Source organism: Balaenoptera physalus (genome assembly GCF_965194825.1).
Source record: "Balaenoptera physalus genome assembly, chromosome: 17".
Taxonomy (NCBI): domain Eukaryota; kingdom Metazoa; phylum Chordata; class Mammalia; order Artiodactyla; family Balaenopteridae; genus Balaenoptera; species Balaenoptera physalus.
Genome location: NC_138895.1, coordinates 60,529,972 through 60,546,589, shown reverse-complemented (window position 1 = coordinate 60,546,589; position 16,618 = coordinate 60,529,972). Strand labels below are relative to the sequence as shown.

General features: G+C 34.6%; 1 protein-coding gene and 2 long non-coding RNA genes across 4 annotated transcripts in view; 1 reads left to right on the top strand and 2 right to left on the bottom strand.

Annotated features, from left to right (window-relative positions):
• Window positions 1–16,618, top strand: part of CSMD3 (CUB and Sushi multiple domains 3) — a 1,197,521-nt gene that overhangs the window by 586,600 nt on the left and 594,303 nt on the right. The gene's annotated exons all lie outside the window — the stretch shown is intronic.
• LOC309646713 overlaps window positions 1–16,618 on the bottom strand; it is a 728,077-nt gene that overhangs the window by 375,432 nt on the left and 336,027 nt on the right. The gene's annotated exons all lie outside the window — the stretch shown is intronic.
• Window positions 1–16,618, bottom strand: part of LOC309646718 — a 76,940-nt gene that overhangs the window by 54,750 nt on the left and 5,572 nt on the right. The gene's annotated exons all lie outside the window — the stretch shown is intronic.

Below are 16,618 nucleotides of genomic sequence, written 5' to 3'. Positions count from 1 at the left end.
AATTGTATGAAATTTTACTTTTTCTTTTCTTTCATTGATTCTTCCTACTATCACCAACAGAAGAAGCATAGTACCTTAGTTATGATCATCAACCTGCATATAGTATATTTATTAGTCCTTCTTCAGTGGTGCTTAAGGTACTTGATCCAAACACAGTTACTTAGAATCCATTTCCAGAAAGGAGCTCATTGGCAAAAGAGACCTAGGGTGAAATTGCAGAGTGGCTGATTGGCCTTATTTTGGAAAGTACCTTTGCCCTCACAGAGTTTTAGAATAGACTGGAAAAAACAAGCATGAAATTGATCCCAGAGACAATAATAAAGACCTGGTCATCAAGGTCTGTAGTTGAGAGTTTATCAGTGGTTTGACATGAAGTAGTTAGCAATGAACAGCTCTTAGAGTTGAGCTAATATACTAAAAAGGTTCTTAATGTGAACAAAAAGAATGAACATAAATTGAGAAAAGAGAAATGTTAGGAACTTACCACCAAATCCTTGGCTATCCATTCCAATAATCTACCTCTGATAATGGCAAGAAGAAATGTCCAGGGCAAGTATATTTTTTTTTCTGTGATGAACCTCAAAAGGTTATGATATGCTTTCTCTCAGCATTCCTTTCATAAATGTTGATTTGCAATACAGGCTTTATCAGTGAGGTGTTTCTCAAAAATGGGGTCTTTTGCATCACAATTACCTGGTGCACTTTTTAAAATGTAGATATCTGGACCCCTCCCATTATGTCTATTAATGTTTGTTTTATATATTTAGGTGGTCCTATGTTGGGTGCATGGATATTTACAAATGCTATATCCTCTTGTTGGATTGATCCCTTTATCATTATGTGATGCTCTTCTTTGTCTTTTGTTACAGTCTTTATTTTAAAGTATATTTTATCTGATGTAAGTACTGCTACCCCAGCTTTCTTTTTGTTTTTATTTGCATGAAGTATCTTTTTTCATTCCTTCACTTTTGGTCTGTGTGTGTTTAGATCTGAAGTGAGTCTCTTATAAGCAGCATAAAGATGGGTCTTGGGTTTTTTTGTTTGTTTGTTTGTTAATGATTGTTTAATGATTTTCTTTAGTGTCATGTTTGGATTTTTTTTGTCTTTATTTTCTCTTTCGTCATTTAACCTTCACACAGGTTTTATAAGTGATTGATCCACTACCATTACTATATATTTGCCTTTTCCAGTGAGAATTTTAGTTTCATGTGTTTTCTTATTAATTAGTGCCATTTCATTTCAGCTTAGAAGTCCCTTTAACATTTCTTGCAGAGCCAGTTTAGTGGTGGTGAACTCCTTTAGATTTTGCTTGTCTGGGAAACTCTTTATCTCACTTTCAATTCTGAATTATAACCTTGCTGGATAGAGTATTCTTGGTTGTAAATTTTTGTTTGTTTGTTATTTTGTTTCAGCACTTTGAATATATCATGCTGCTCCATTCTGGTCTGCAAAGTTTCTGCTGAAAAAATTGCTTCCATTATATTAACTAGTTGGTTTCCTCTTACTGCTTTTAGTACTCTCTCTTTAATTTTTGACATTTTACCTATAATGTGTCTCTTTGTAGGTCTCTTTGGAGTCATCTTGTTTGGGACTCTCTGTGCTTCCTGAATCTGGATGTCTGTTTCCTTTCTAGAATAGGGAAGTTTTCAGCCAGTATTTCTTCAAATACATTTGTTCCCCATTCTCTCTTTCTTCTACTTCTGGCATCACTATAAAGCAAATATTCGTGTGCTTGATGTTGTCCCAGAGGTCCTTAAGCTATCCACATATAATTTTTTTTCCCTTTTTGTTCTGATTGGGTGTTTTCCATTACCCTGTCTTCCAGATTGCTAATCATTCTTCTGTATCATCTTATCTGCTATTGATTCCCTTTAGTGTATTTTTCATTTAATTTATGTTACTCATGTTATTTCATTCTTTAGCTGTGATTGATTCTTTCTTATATTTTTTTAACTCTTTGTTGAAGTTCTCACTGTGTTCATCCATTCTTCCCCTGAGTTCAGTGAGCACTTTTATGACCATCATTTTGAATTCTTTACCAGATAAATTACTTATCTTCATATCATTAAGGGTTTTTTTTTCTGATGTTTTGTTTTTTCTTTTGTTTGGAGCATATTTTGTCTCCTCATTTTGCCTAATTCTCTGTGTCTGTTTCTATATATTAGGCAAAACTGCTACCTCTATCAGTCTTGAAGTAGTGACTTTGTGTAGGTGATGATCCTTCTCATTCAACCCTGACCTAGCTCTTTGTTGTCTCTTAAATCTTTTTGGCTGTATATACTGCCGTATTTATTCCTGATTTGCCCCTGCTGTTCAGCATGTGCCAAGACCTGTCAGTGTTCCAAAGAAAGGAATTCAGTGATCACCTAGTTTCAGGCTGATTGGATGCCAGACCCTCAGGCAGAAGCTTTTAAAGTTTGCAAATATATACAGTCCTGAGGGGCTGCAGTTGTAATCCCTACTGGCCTCCAGACCTCTCCTCCTCTTTCCTTTCCTTTTCTTTTTAATTTTACAAGAAGTTCTCCTAGTACTGTTATTCCAGAATCCTGTAATAACACCAAGGATTTACCTTATGTGTACATTGTAGACCCAATACTATTCCATCTTAGTTGTTATCTTTTCAGGAAAAAAAAAAATTCCCTTCTTTTCTTACTTATCTTTATGCATTCTTGACCTCAACTTCAACTTTCTCCTCCACCTACTCATGGATATCATTGATCAACCACAATGTTGTTGTTTATCTCTGAGACTACTACAATTCCACTTTGTGCTTCCTAAGGTAATGATAGACAAAGGGCCAGTATTTTACATGTTCTGCATATTTGTTTATGTTGTTCAAATTATTTGTAACTCCACCCCCCTAAAAATACTCAACATTTTTATCAGGATGATGTACCTGGTAGACATTTCACCACGTTAGACTAATATCTTTCAGAAATAATATATAGTTCCTCCTAGATTTCTTTGTGGTTTAGTACCTGATAGTTTGGATTTCATTATACTGTAATATTGTATTAGAAATTGACAGCCACAGAACTAATATGATCAGTAAGTATGTTTTTTGGTTGTTTGGGAAATGCAGTCATCCCTTGGTATCCACGGGGTATTGTTTCCAGGAACTGCCACATATATCACAATATGCTCATGCCCAAATCCCATAGTCAGCCCTCCATATCCATAGTTCCACATACATGGGTTCAACCAACCATGGATTGTGTAGTACTGTAGTATTTATTGGAAGAAAAATCCATGTATAAGTGGACCTGTGCAGTTCAAACCCATGTTCCTCAAGGGTCAACTATACAGTGTTTTAAATAATTGAAAATTACATATAAAAAATCTGAATTTGTTGTTTCTTTTGACAGACTGGCCACACTAGGACTGGATTATCACATGGCAAAATTTGCTGGAACTCTCTTCTGCCCTCTTTAGAGAGCCCATAGGTTCTCATGGGCCTTAAACCTTGTATCATTTTTCACTTGAGCATCTAAGAACCCTTGCATTGCCTGCCTAGGCCTATAGGCATGTGACACATGATACAACACAAAATTTGGTGTATTCCTTAAATTTATTATTTATTATTTCCCAAATAATACATGTATTTGTTCCTTTATCTGACACTTTAGAAAAATTGAAGTTTCTTGGGCATTAATGAAAATATAGCAAATTTTGTAAGTGATCCTCACACATTCTGAGACCTATCTTTCTACATGTTTGTTTGATAGATCACATTATATGAACTTCAAAAATGAAACTGTAAGACATGTATGTGATGGGACATATTTTCCTTTTTTCTGCTTAAGATAGAGGACTAGAATTCAGGTTTAGATTCTTCAAAGCATGGACAGGGAAAGGCAGGATAGCTAGTCAGTTGACTGAAGAATATTTCTTAAACATCTTTTTTACTATATCTACCACTAAATAAAGCTTAGTATTTCAGAATCTAATGAAATAATAGATGTCATCTTGTACAACTAATATCCCAGATCATAGATGCTGTATACTCCTTTAGCCACTGCCTTAAAGAATCTGTGAGATAATTAATATCATAAAACTACAGGCAGAAAAGTTATAGACATACAAATTTATAGTAATCTAATAAGACACAGAAGGAAAATATCAAAATTATTATCTTAAATACCCAACCATTAGAAATGGTAAGCATAAAAGAGTACATTTATTGGGATTAAGCAGTAATCTGTACAATCCCACATGCTAAAAGAAAAAAATAATATTATGTTTGAACCATATAATTTAATCTATTCTAATGTTAAAAAAATTATATAGACAATAATGAATTCTGATATACCTGTTGATATTTTCTTCATAGAACAAATTATTGTATTAATAACACAGAATGGTTATTAATTATTATTTTCAAAAGAATACCAAGTTTCCAAGTGGATTTCCCTATACTATCATATTCAAAGTTCACATTGAGTACTTCACCTCCAGCAGAAATAAAAATTAAAGCTTTATTCTGTGACCGTTACTTTTTAGACTGCTCAATCATTGGATCTAAATTGGTCCCTTAGTGAGAGCGTGGGAGGGCTAAGAGAGAGTAAGAAAGATAATACATTATGTTTAAATAACCAGAAGACTATGAGATGAGCGCACGAGTGCGCGTGCACACACAAACACACACACACACACACATACACACACATATTTTTAGATGCAGACGTCATAATCGTATATATATTATGTTTTTGCAAAACTCAAAGTAAAAAGAATTAGGGCAATGATATTTACTATATAATTTTAAGTATTAAGAGGAAAACCCCTTTATATTTTCAATATAGCCATACATTTTCTAAAAAAATGAACTCTTCGCTAATCACAAGAACCTCTTTGTAAACATGCCACAGTCCTTCACTTTCTGCACACCTTCTTTTAAGAATTTTGACCTCAGTTGCTTCAAAAAGATCTAGTAAAATTTTTATTAGTGGATTTTCTGTGCTTTTCAAAATTCTTATCAAGTGCAGATAATGTCTCTATTTCCTTTTATTTTGGAAGACAGGGTGAATAAATTTTTTAAGTGATTTTTTAAATCCTTTGTTGTATGAATTGGATCAAGTAGCAGATGACATGAGAAGTATTGGATAATTAAATGAAAGAAATAGGTTCACAATTGATTTTTTTTTTTTTTGAGGATGATCCCAAAGTTAGGTAGGCGACATAAGACCAGATAAAGAACAAATACGTTAATGAGAAGAGGTCTTATGACCTGAATGAATAGTCAAGTGGAAATAGCTGTATTTTACAGACTAAGCTTCTGCTGCTGGTAGAATAAACGAAGAAAAAAAATTACATTTTTCCTTTTCTCACATTCCTGTCATCATATTGTCCCTAGTTTGCACAGTAGTTCTATTTCATTACTTGTTATAATTCCTTCACTCTGAGAAGTGGTATTAATTTTGAAAAATCTGTGAATTTTTTTATATTTGTCTGTCTGTAACCAGAAATATGTTTCTTAAACATGCTTTTCTTCCTCAGAACACAATTACACATTTCTGAAAATATAACTTTCTTTTCCTTGAGTGAGGGTGACTACAACAGAACTTAGATAGCACCCACCTCCTAGAGGTGTTCAAATAAAAGCTGTCTGACTAGCTAACAGAGATTTTACAAACTTGAAGTTAGGTCAAAGGTTCCTCTGAACTCTAAGAGTCAGTGATAAGAGAACCTATTGGATTTGTATCTACCAAAGAAGCTGATATAAATTTGAGTGTACCTGAAACATATTTTTTAATAAGTTTAAATTTCTCAACAGCAGGCCCACTCATCTGGACATTTACAAAGCTCAGAGTAAGAATGCAGATAGAATCTCACATATCAAATGTCTAAATATTAAAAGTTATAAATTAAGCTACATATTGTTAAATACAATATGTTCCATCCTCCTACCTTGACAAATACACTTTCATAACAACCTAGAAGGACAAGTTTAAATTTAGAATTCTGGGACTTGTGTGATTTTCTTGTTGGGACATGAAGATATAGGAAAGTGGTCCCAGCCCCAGCTTGCACCTGGCCACCCTCTATTCCCAAACTCAGTTCCATCCTTCACGATGCATGTAGACTTCCCAGCCTACACATTCAAGCTGCCATACCTCCCTGCAAACACTGCCCACTGGGTCTAGGAGTGCACATATGGGTCATGTGTTCTGACCCTGGGAATGTGGACCTGGAAAAGAGGCCTATGAAGGTTCAGGTAGCAGGAAATTCCAGGGTACCAGGTACCAATGAGTTGTAGAACAGTAGTTTTTAAACAAACTATAAAATAGAAGATTTGTTTTTATTTTTAATTCGTCTTGAAATGATACTTTTACAAAGTGAAAAAATTTCTAGAAAAATGAAATAAAAACACATATAAATACATTCCAAGTTTTTTAATTATGAAATTCACCAGACAGAATTACTCTTTCAAATTACTCTATAAGTTTGAAAGATTTGCTCCCAATTTCAGTTCTTAACCACATTGTGGGCTGGAAATTAGTCCAGGATCTCATAAGGGAAGTGAGCAGGCACATCCCTGGGCAAGAGGTGGGCTACAGAATGGTCAGATAAAGGGATCAGGGAAGGATCCTATCTTGCCCAAGTTTAAAAACAGTATTGCATATGGCATGGTTAATGGTCGAGAACTTATAAAAAAAAAACCAGAAAAACAGTTGAAGGGAATTTATTTTAAATAATGTTCTTCTAATGGGTAAAATTAGTCTCCATTTAGACATTTTATTTGGCAAACTGTTTACTCGTCTACATATTCCTTTTTGCTTTTTTCTTAAGTGTGATCCATGTGCTAGAGACTAACTTTCGGCACTAAAACTATCTTTTCAATAAATTTATTTAAAAATATTAAATAGCCGAAAGTCAGAAACATAGTAAAACATGGAAAATATGTTCATTTAACAGAGAGCCGTGTAATCTCATATTTGAAAGTATTTTATAAGAGGATGAATTCAACCTATATATTTAAGTTTATAAGTTCTGATTAGTTTAATAAACACAGGATACCTCATTTTTTAAAATATTTAACCAGATAAGGAACATTCCAGCCTATTCTATTTAGGTCATAGGATTGAATTAAGCATTGGAAGTAAATGGTGTTTTCACTTCCAATTTTCCTTCAATATTTAGGTTCTAAAAGTTAAAATCAATTGTCATATTCTATTCAATAAAAAATGTAGTCCATATAGTCATAACATGTTCAACAGCTAAAATAGTCCTCCAAAAATGAATTATGAAAAGTTTTTAAAAATAATTCTTATAATTTCTTCCCCTTAAGTACAAAGTATATCAGTTTTGCAATTCAGTAACTTATAAATAATTTCAGTGTGCCATATCTCTTTACCTTGAAATTTTGGTTCCGAAGAAATACTCATGACACAGTTATAAGCAATACATTTATTAAGTAACAGAGAATACACTGTAATTAGACATCGTATGCAGTACTAAGTACTCCATATAATTTTATCAGATGAAAATTCCTAAAATTATGTGAATTTAAGCTACAAACTTAAATTCACAATTCAAAGATTTGTTGCTTCAGCCATTTGCTGTATCGTACTGTATTGCTTATTTGTGGCCTTTTCTTTCTCACTCTCATGCATGTTAATTTTCTCTCCAGTGAACTTACTTGAAGGGCATTTTTTTTTTTCTCTCTAATTTGAAGTAGCATTTTTCATTCATGGCAGCTTCATGGTGGTATAGTGACAAGTGTCAATAGAGATCAGAATATAAACTTGACCAGTTGATAATAATTCAGATAATGGATTTCAACCATCACATTAATATCTTTTAAAGACTGTTAAAAGAAGTTTAACTTTTTCACAGATTGTTTTACATGTGCTATTTTCACATTTATGTATAAATTCACCTGATGGTAAAAATGGATGTAATAAATTTGAGAGAACTAACAGTGATGATAGTACAATTACAGACATTGAATACACTTCCAACCCTCATTTCATCTGCATAAAGAAGGGAGGAGTTGTTGATTACTTGTCCAACCTTCTCATCTGTATGGCATCAAACTGAGATAGTAAAAAATGCATCCTATGAGAAATGTGATTCTCTTTCCTTTTCCTACCTTTTCTCTCACACACTTTGCTGTTCCATTAATGGAGTTGCAGTAACACTATAAAGAATAATTAAGTGAACACTTGCAAAATAAAAAACAGAAAGAAGACTCTTCTTTTCCAAGATGCTCCTGGAAATTTTATGAGTGTACATTGATATTGGATGACATTGTATTTGAACAAATGTCTTACAGAAGGTGAACAAAAATGTTGTCTTAGATATCCAAACATGGTTCTGTCCTATCACTATCAAATTCTGATTTGTCCTGAAAAATTTTACAATGTAAAATCTCATTCTCAGATATATGTTAGTATGGGCTAACAACACTCTTCCCTGGGAACTCTTCTTTTTATTTTATTTATTTATTTTTTAACATCTTTATTGGAGTATAATTGCTTTACAATGGTGTGTTAGTTTCTGCTTTATAACAAACTGAATCACCTATACATATACATATATCCCCATATCTCCTCCCTCTTGCATCTCCCTCCTACCCTCCCTATCCCACTCCTCTAGGTGGTCACAAAACACCGAGCTGATCTCCCTGTGCTGTGCGAGCTGATCTCCCTGTGTGATGAGGCTGCTTCCCACTAGCTATCTATTTTACATGTGATAGTATATATAAATCCATGCCACTCTCTCACTTCATCCCAGCTTACCCTTCCCCCTCCCCGTATCCTCAAGTCCATTCTCTACATCTGCATCTTTATTCCTGTCCTGCCCCTAGGTTCTTCAGAACAATTTTCTTTCTTTTTTTTTTTTTTTTAAGATTCCATATATATGTGTTAGCATACGGTATTTGTTTTTCTCTTTCTAACTTCACTCTGTATGACAGGCTCTAGGTCTATCCACCTCACTACAAATAATTCAATTTCGTTTCTTTTTAATGGCTGAATAATATTCCATTGTATATATGTGACACATCTTCTTTATCCATTTATCTGTCGATGGACACTTAGGTTGCTTCCATGTCCTGGCTATTGTAAATAAAGTTGCAATGAACATTGTGGTACATGACTCTTTGAATTATGGTTTTCTCAGGGTATATGCCTAGTAGTGGGATTGCTGGGTCGTATGGTAGTTCTATTCATAGTTTTTTGAGGAACCTCCATACTGTTCTCCCTAGTGGCTATATCAATTTACATTCCCACCAACAGTGCAAGAGGGTTCCCTTTTCTCCACATCCTCTCCAGCATGTATGGTTTGTAGATTTTTTGATGATGGCCATTCTAACTGGTGTGAGGTGATACCTCATTGGAGTTTTGATTTGCATTTCTCTAATGGTTAGTGATGTTGAGCATCCTTTCATGTGTCTGTTGGCAATCTGTATATCTTCTTTGGAGAAATGTCTATTTAGGTCTTCTGCCCATTTTTGGATTGGGTTGTTTGTTTTTTTTGGTATTGATCTGCATAAGCTGCTTGTAAATTTTGGAGATTATTCCTTTGTCATTTCCTTCATTTGCAAATATTTTCTCCCATCTCTCCCATTCATTCTTTTAGATGTAACTGTCCAGTTTTCCCAGCACCACTTATTGAAGAGGCTGTCTTTTCTCCATCGTATATTCTTGCCTCCTTTATCAAAAATAAGATGACCATATGTGCGTGGGCTTATCTCTGGGCTTTCTATCCTGTTCCATTGATCTATATTTCTTCTTTTTATTTTAAATACACACGCATGCACACACATGCACCCACGCAAACTCTACTTTGTGTTAATATATTTTAAATAAATATTTTCTTTATTTTAATATTTAAGAAATAATATTCATACTAGATTTATAGAAAAGGTAGCTGTTTTTTATGTTCATATATTATTGTTATTGCTCTCAGCTCACTGGTGCATATGTTTTAACGAGCTACTTTGTTGAAGATATATTATTTTATAAAATTTTTCAACAGTTTACTCTTTCAAAATGCCACCTTGGTATCAGACTACTATATGTGATATTTGCCTTGAGCAAACTCTCCTACAACCAGGGACTTACACCTTCCCAAATTTGCTCTTGTACCTTCCCCTGTTAATAATGGAAATCTAAATATCAACCGACCCCATGGGTTAATGAAAGAAGGGAATATACTAAATATAGCAACAAGGCAATATTGTTAGAGATTGATGGCCACAGTATAAAAAGGACTTAGAAAAATTGACCATTCAGAATAATCTTTCACCCTTTATATGAAAGTTATCAAAAACAAAAAAACATATTGTGTTGGCCAAAGGGTTCGTTCGTTTTTTTCCCTAAGATGGCTCTAGTAGCGCTTAGTTGTCTTTAACTTCATTTGAAACAATTTTGTTAGATTGTATTGTCACAGCTGTCATATCAGCGTGCATTAAAAAAAAAAAAACTTATCAAAATTGGAAAATTTTTGTATAGCCATTTTAATATTGAAGATGGAAGAAAAAAAGCAACATTTTTGGCGTATTATGCTTTATTATTTCAAGAAAGGTAAAAACACAACTGAAATGCAAAAAAAAATTTGTGCAGTGTATGGAGCAGGTGCTGTGACTGATCGAAAGTGTCAAAAGTGGTTTGCGAAGTTTCGTTCTGGAGATTTCTTGCTGGACAATGCTCCACGGTCAGGTAGACCAGTTGCAGATGATAGTGATCAAATTGAGACATTAATTGAGAGCAGTTAACATTATACCACACGGGAGATAGCTGACATACTCAAAATATCCAAATCAAGTGTTGAAAATCATTTGCACCAGCTTGGTTATGTTAATCGCTTTGATGTTTGGGTTCCACATAAGTTAAGAGAAAAAAACCTTCTTGACCATATTTCCGCATGCGTTTCTCTGATTCTCTACTTAAATGTAGTGAAAACGTTATGTTTTTGAAACGAATTATGATGGGCGATGAAAAGTGGATACTGTACCATAATGTGGAACGGGAGAGATCATGGGGCAAGCGAAATGAACCACCACCAACCACACCAAAAGGCTGGTCTTCATCCAAAGAAGATGATGTTGTGTATATGGTGTGATTGGAAGGGAGTCCTCTATTATGAGCTCCTTCCGGAAAATGAAACAATTAATTCCAACAAGTACTATTCCCAATTAGACCAACTGAAAGCAGCACTTGACGAAAAGCATCCGGAATTAGTCAACAGAAAACGCATAATCTTCCATCAGGATAATGCAAGACTGCATGTTTCTTTGATCACCAGGCAAATACTGTTACAGCTTGACTGGGAAGTTCTGATTCATTTGCCGTATTCACCAGACATTGCCCCTTCAGATTTACATTTATTGATATTTCAGTCTTTATAAAATTCTGTTAATGGAGAAAATTTCAATTCCCTGGAAGACTGTAAAAGGCACCTGGAACAGTTCTTTGCTCAAAAAGATAAAAAGTTTTGGGAAGATAGGATTATGAAATTGCCTGAAAAATGGCAGAAGGTAGTGGAACAAAATGATGAATGCATTGTTCAATAAATTTCTTGGTGAAAATGCAAAATGTGTCTTTTATTTTTACTTAAAAACCAAAGGAACTTTTTTTCCAATCCGATATCTTCTTACTGCCCTTATTTCTGCCTTGCACTCCTCCTTGTCTTCCTCCATTACACTCACACACACACCCACACACACACTCATACACACTCACAATCATTTTAGGTTCCTTGATTGCAGAGACTGTTTACTACTCATCTTGGATTTCCCAAAATACCTAACACAGAGCCTGTGTTAACATCGTTAAGTGTGGCATGAATTATAATGGGAGCGGAAAAATTGCTCTGCATCAAGACACATCTACTGAAACATGTCAGCAGATGGGATATCTTTGCAGACATTGGCAAGGACATACCACGAGCAGTAGAGAGCTATGCAAGTCTGCGTGGTGTCAGTGCATTCAGGCTACTATAAAAAAAAAAAAAAAAGGATAGACTGGGTGGTTTGTAAACAACATAAATGTATTCCTCACAGTTCTGGAGGCTGGAATTCAGAGATCATGGTGCCAGCAGATTCGGTGTCTGCTAACAACCCGCTTTCCAGTTCATAGATGGCCATCTTTTTACTGTGTCCTCATATAGCAGATGGAGGCGGTGATCTCTCTGGGGCCTCTTTTATAAGGGCACAATTACATTCATGAGGGCTCTGCCTTCATGACCTAATCACCTATCAAAGTCCTCACCTTCAAATACCCTAACATTGGAGATTAGATTTCAACATGTAAGTTTTGGCAGCAGAGGGACATTTAGTCTCTAGCACCAGAGTTTCAACAGCACTTACTGATACCACATGCAAGAAAAACAATCAAACTGAACAACAGCAATTATCTCATCGTGTGGACAAAATTTGATGTGTAGTCATTCAAATGACTTGCTACTGGGCAATAGTAAATAAATGCTCTTGGAATTTCAGAATTACTTTAGGCTGCAGTATGAAATAATCTCTGTGACATTTGATTACTAGCAACAAAAATGTTAAATATAAGGGATAGTTTATTTTTATGGTTCTTCATTATTTCTTCATTGTGATGATAGTTACATTTTCGACTGGGAGAACATGGGTGATTTTACTAAAAAAAAAAAAAAAACGCAGTTTACTGTTTTACTTTGTTTTGTGAAAACACGGATGGTTTTACTGCAGTTTAAGCAATTACTATGGTTTTGTTTTGGGGTTTTCGTTTTTTGTTTTTTTTTTTTTTTTGGCATTGGATTCAATTGGATCAAATTGTCTAAACTAAAGAAGCTTTCAGTTGGGATTTTTCTCTTTTTATCAGGAATATTTGTAATATGGTAGGCATTTCGAAAGTGGTTGTAGAAAAGAAATTAGGACAAAATATAGAAAGAGTATGTAAATAAATACATTAGCGTTCTTCCCACAAAAGCACAGCACTTTGTTAGAGTGCTAAATATTGGGTTGGCCAAAAAGTTCTTTTGGTTTTTTTGTGAGCTAGTATGGAAAACCCGAACAAACTTTTTGGCCAACCCAATATTTGACTGAAGTATCCACAGATGAGTAAAAAGATGTATGTGCTGAGGTCTTGACCTTAAAATTCTTCTAAAAACAAGTGTTGAAATAGACATCTTTTTGCATCTGTAATAAGAACTGTTCCAAACACTCTCACACACATTATGCTTTAGAATTAACCAATAAATTAAAACTTCTGTAGTCCAAGACCATAAATGAAGTAAAAATCACAATTATTCACTGCTCAGTTACCTAATTGAACTAACATTTATGTAGTCCCATCATTCCACAGTACTTCATTTTTTTTTTAAACTGTATGTTGTTCGTCTAGTATTTTGATCCACTTTCTTTTCTATTTTATTTGCTTTTAAAATTTTGTTTCAGACTTACTGAGGTATAATTGATGAATAAAAATGTAAGGCATTTTAAATTATACAACGTGATGATATATGTATACTTTGTGAAAGGATTCCCCCCCATCAAGTTAATTAACACATCTATCACCTCACATATTTACCTTTTTTTTTTTCTGGTGAGAACATTTAAGTTCTACTTCTAGCAAATTTCAGTTATAGAGTTCAGTGTTATCAACTATAGTTATCATGTTACACATTAGACTTTCAGATCTTATTCATCTTATAACTGAAAGTATGTACACTTTTACCAAACTCTACCTATTTCCCCCACTCCCCAATACCTGGCAACTCTCTTGTTTCTATGAATTAAGACTCTCTGTCTTTTTTATTTTTTATTTTTTAGGTTCCACATATGTGATTCCATGCAGTATTTGTCTTTCTCTATATGACTTAGTGTCACTTATCATAATGCCCTCCAGTTTCACCCATGTTGTTGCAAATGACAGGATTTCCTTCCTTTTTAAGGCTGAACGATATGTGTGTGTGTGTGTGTGTGTGTGTGTGTCTGTGTGTGCATAAATTTTCTTGATCTATTTATCTACTGACAGATGCTTAGGTTGTTTCCATAGCCCTGTTATTGTGAATAATGCTGCAGTGAAGACGGAATTATAGATAACTCTTTGAGATAATGGTTTCATTTCCTTTGGATATCTCTAGCAGGAAGTGGGATTCCTGTATCTTAGGGTATTTCTGTTTTTAATTTCTTGAGGAACCTCCATACTGTTTCATAGGGGCTGTAACGGTTTACATTCCCACCAACAGTGTACAAGGGTTCCTTTTTCTCCACATCCCCACCAGCATTTGTTATTTCTTACCTTTTTGTGAATAGCCATCCTAACAGGTGTGAGTGAGGTGATAACACTTTTTTTTAAATTTAATTTTATTCATTTTTTTTATACAGCAGGTTCTTATTAGTCATCCATTTTATACACATCAGTGTATACATGTCAGTCCCAATCTCCCAATTCATCACACCACCACCCCCCACCCCCGCTGCTTTCCCCCCTTGGTGTGCATACGTTTGTTCTCTACTTCTGTGTCTCAATTTCTGCTCTGCAAACTGGTTCATCTGTACCATTTTCTAGGTTCCACATATATGTGTTAATATATGATATTTGTTTTTCTCTTTCTGACTTACTTCACTCTATATGACACTCTCTAGATTCATCCACGTCTCTACAAATGACCCAATTTCATTCCTTTTTTTATGGCTGAGTAATATTCCATTGTATATATGTACCACTTCTTCTTTATCCATTCATCTGTTGATGGGCATTTAGGTTGCTTCCATGACCTGGCCAATGGAAATAGTGCTGCAATGAATATTGGGGTGCATGTGTCTTTTTGAATTATGGTTTTCTCAGGGTATATGCCCAGTAGTGGGATTGCTGGGTCATATGGTAATTCTATTTTTAGTTTTTTAAGGAACCTCCATACTGGTCTCCATAGTGGCTGTATCAATTTACATTCCCACCAACAGTGCAAGAGGGTTCACTTTTCTCCACACCCTCTCCAGTATTTGTTGTTTGTAGATTTTCTGATGATACCCATTCTAACTGGTGTGAGGTGATACCTCATTGTAATTTTGATTTGCATTTCTCTAACAATTAGTGACATTGAGCAGCTTTTCATGGGCCTCGTGGCCATCTGTATGTCTTCCTTGGAGAAATGTCTACTTAGGTCTTCTGCCCATTTTTGGATCGGGTTGTTGGGTTTTTTAATATTGAGCTGCATGAGCTGTTTATATATTTTGGAGATTAATCCTTTGTCCGTTGATTCGTTTGCAAATATTTTCTCCCATTCTGAGGGTTGTCTTTTGGTCTTGTTTATGGTTTCCTTTGCTGTGCAAAAGCTTTTTAAGTTTCATTAGGTCCCATTTGTTTATTTTTGTTTTTATTTCCATTACTCTAGGAGATGGATCAAAAAAGATCTTGCTGTGATTTATGTCAAAGAGTGTTCTTCTTATGTTTCCCTCTAAGAGTTTTACAGTGCCTGGTCTTACATTTAGGTCTCTAATCCATTTTGAGTTTATTTTTGTGTATGGTGTTAAGGAGTGTTCTAATCTCATTCTTTTACATGTAGCTGTCCAGTTTTCCCAGCACCACTTATTGAAGAGACTGTCTTTACTCCATTGTATATCTTTGCCTCCTTTGTCATAGATTAGTTCACCATAGGTGCATGGGTTTATCTCTTGGCTTTCTATCCTGTTCCATTGATCTATATTTCTGTTTTTGTGCGAGTACCATATTGTCTTGATTACTGTAGCTTTGTAGTATAGTCTTAAGTCAGGGAGTCTGATTCCTCCAGCTCCACTTTTTTCCCTCAAGACTGCTTTGGCTATTCGGAGTATTCTATGTGTCCATATAAATTTTAAGATTTTTTGTTCTAGTTCTGTAAAAAATGCCATTGGTAATTCGTTAGGGACTACATTGAATCTGTAGATTGCTTTGGGGAGTATAGTCATTTTCACAATATTGATTCTTCCAATCCAAGAACATGGTATATCTCTCCATCTGTTGGTATCATCTTTAATTTCTTTCATCAGTGTCTTACAGTTTTCTGCATACAGGTCTTTTGTCTCCCTAGGTAAAATACCTATTCCTAGGTATTTTATTCTTTTTGTTGCAATGGTAAATGGGAGTGTTTCCTTAATTTCTCTTTCAGATTTTTCATCATTAGTGTATAGGAATGCAAGAGAATTCTGTGCATTAATTTGTATCCTGCAACATTACCAAATTCATTGATTAGCTCTAGTAGTTTTTTGGTGGCATCTTTAGGATTCTCTATGTATAGTATCATGTCATCTGCAAACAGAGACAGTTTTACTTCTTCTTTTCCAATTTGTATTCATTTTATTTCTTTTTCTTCTCTGATTGCCGTGGCTAGGACTGCCAAAACTATGTTGAATAATAGTAGTGAGAGTGGACATCCTTGTCTCGTTCCTGATCTTAGAGGAAATGCTTTCAGTTTTTCACCATTGAGAATGATGTTTGCTGTGGGTTTGTCGTATATGGCCTTTATTATGTTGATGTAGGTTCCCTCTATGCCTACTTTCTGGAGAGTTTTTATCATAAATCGGTGTTGAATTTTGTCAAAAACTTTTTCTGCATCTATTGAGATGATCATATGGTTTTTATTCTTCAATTTGTTAATATGGTGTATCGCATTGATTGATTTGTGTATATTGAAGAATCCTTGCATCCCT